The sequence below is a fragment of the Oryctolagus cuniculus genome, chromosome 3 (assembly GCF_964237555.1).
Source record: "Oryctolagus cuniculus chromosome 3, mOryCun1.1, whole genome shotgun sequence".
NCBI lineage: Eukaryota > Metazoa > Chordata > Mammalia > Lagomorpha > Leporidae > Oryctolagus > Oryctolagus cuniculus.
The window spans coordinates 122,134,065-122,136,974 of record NC_091434.1 but is presented as its reverse complement, the minus strand read 5'-3'; the positions used below and the strand labels follow the sequence as shown (position 1 = coordinate 122,136,974).

At 40.0% G+C, this 2,910-nt stretch overlaps 1 pseudogene; it reads right to left on the bottom strand.

Moving 5' to 3' along the window:
• Positions 1-1,757: 1,757 nt before the first annotated feature.
• Positions 1,758-2,665, bottom strand: LOC100345416 (coiled-coil-helix-coiled-coil-helix domain-containing protein 2 pseudogene; annotated as a pseudogene).
• Positions 2,666-2,910: the final 245 nt, after the last annotated feature.

The window sequence follows — 2,910 nt, the reverse complement described above, 5'->3', positions numbered from 1 at the left end:
TTCATAATATTGGGACAAATACCCTATATGTTACTGATTTTTTGGTTCTTTCCTTCTTTCATTATACTTATGTACAATAAGTAAAAAGTTAAGAGTCCACTAATTAAGACGAACTACCTACTCGAAGGAAAAAGACCATAAATATCTTCTCTTCAGACTGAATTTAACAAAATTCATGTATTATGGAGAAGATTAGTTATTTAGAGTCAGGTTTCCTAGAAGCAACTTTCTTCTGTAGGATTCATAGATATCTCAGTGGTCAAAATAGATAGCATAGTGTAAATTGTGATTTGTGGGTTATAATCTAATAGGAAAATATGTTGAAATAAATAAAGATGAAGGCACAATGCAAAAAAGGAAATAAAAGGTCAAGTTTATTAAAAGGAAATTGACATTTCTAAACACTTACCCATGAGTGAGAGAGAGGAGATTGAAAGAGACAGGGACAAGGGGGTACAGAGTGAGGGAGGAAATATTAATCACTGGAAAAGTATATTTAAGGTAAGAGTATTTCATTTTAAAAAAATTTTGAAACCAGTGCAAGTTAGGCAAGCAAGCCCACATGTAGTCCAATGTTTCAATATAAATTCCAAACACCCTGAATTGCATAGTTTCAGAAACATAATAGTTTATAAAATCATCTATATAAATCGTGAAATCTAAACCACAGTTCTACTTGATCTGTAAAAAATCAGAAATCATCAAATATAGCCAATATCAACATAAAAACAAAGAAGAAAACAGAGAAAAATTTTAAGGAACTTCTTGTATAAAATGCCTCCTGCTACCAATAATAAACATTTTCTGTGTGCATTCTCTTCCAACCACTTTGTTATGCTAGCTTTCTTTCCCAGGTTCTTTGATTTTTAATTAAAAAGCAAATGTCCTAGAAAGTAGATATCAATTAAAAAGCTACGTACCCCCCAATGTTAACCAATGGTCTGATCATACCTGGTGAACTGTAAGCATAGTTTCTAAATGTACCTGTTTGAAGACTGTGCAGTAACTACAGGAAGCCCACTTGGAAGGAACTGGCCAATATTATGCATCATAGGATGACCAATTGGAAGAGGTGTACGGCGACAACCAGGTTCTACATTAGTAACACAAAGGGTGTTTTGTAATTAATGGGAATTAATTGAGACCCAATCCTTCGTTTTCCATTCAGACATTAGAACTATATCAAGGAGTTAAGTCTAAAGTATGATTGGATGGCCCTTGAGAAATTATTCAATCTAAACATGTTTACTTATCAATAATATACCTATTTAAATTATGCTGCTTAAAAAGGAGCTGTAAGATATCTATGTAAGTAGCATAAAGATAACCTAATCACTCCATTAAAAGTATCTGGAGGTTTTTTTGTTTTGTTTTGTTTTTTTGTTTTTTTTGGTTTTTTTTTTTAGTAAACATGTTGGTTTTTAATGATCTTCCTTTAAGTATTTCCACTTAAAACAATTATAAGCATATCCCAAATAAGAAAGAGTAGGTTGACAACATAGACATAAAGATAACCTTCCGTGATGACTGGGGGAAGTTATGATACCTGAAAGTCTATTTTCAACTCCTGGAAAGTAATGAAAGTAGTTGTGATCTTCATCAGGCAAAGTGTTGGGGCCTATTATGTGTCTAACGCTGCTCTGTGGAGTTTTAGGTAAGTCGATTTAGTCTTAAGGGGCTTCCAAAAAGTTGGGGGAGCTACAACAGATATAATTATGCCACCAAACCTTTACAATTGAGTTCTTTCATCCTATTGGTTTTTGTTTTTTTTTTTTGGAAGAAAATCACTTTATTCTACTCATAAACAATAACATTACAACAGCTTGTTCAAGGAGACCAAACATCTGTCCAGCCCCAAATTCAGTATCATCTCAATGAATTTCCACACAGCAAAGATGGCCTTTCTGGACTAAGGAAGCTCTTCAAAGCAGATGACAGGCTGACCAGGCGGCTTTACACTACCGATTACATCTGTATGCCAAAGTAACTTGGTCATGAGACCCCATTTTCCGCTTCATCCCGAGCTTCTTGATTAGACTAACCCGTTTGCAATTCTGCACTGTCTCAGGACTTCATTGAAACCCTCACAGAGCTTAACGTCACTCTGGTTCTGGGCACACTCCAGAAACTGCTTTATCTCGTAGGAGCAAGGGCCAAACTGCTGCTGCTGTGCTAACTGGGCTCCCTGGGGCTCCTGGTAAGTGATGTCCGGCCTCGAGGGCTCAGCACTGCTTCCTCCACTGAAGCCCCCAGTGATGGCGTGGCCCAGCGTGTGCCCAACAGCAGAGCCCACGGCCACGCCAGCTGCAGTGGTGGCCATCTGGGCCATGAGGCCTGGCTGTCGGGGTGCCGCGGCGGGTGAGCCGACTGCAGATGGTGGGGCTGCTGCTGGCGGCTGAGCTACTGGCGCTGGCCTCGGGCGGCTCTCATCTGAGGAGCCCGGCTGGCCGGAGGGGCCATGCGGGAGGTACGGCTGCGGCTTCCACGCGGCATCTTCACGGCCAAGCTACTCCGGCGTCTCCAAGGACGAAACTCTTCATCCTATTGGGTTTTATCCACACAATCTTTGTACCATCTCTCTATTGAGTGTGCCTGAGTGCCTTAGAACATTTTTGTCCCTTGACTGATTGGTTATATCAGCAGTTTGCTGCCACCTAGTGTTCAGGACAGAGTGTCACCTATAGAACCAGGCGTTGACGGAAGGAACCAGACACTACTTGTGAACACAGCACAGAAAAAGCAAATGCACATGGGTGGAATGATAATGGCGCCAAATTAATAAGTCCATCACATGATATGCAACTCTCATTAATATGCATCTTAAATAGGACTGCATAGAGGGCTGGGGTGAGGGGTGGAAAGAGTTCCAGTTCCAAATTAAACTAGAGAATAATCCTACACATTTTCAAG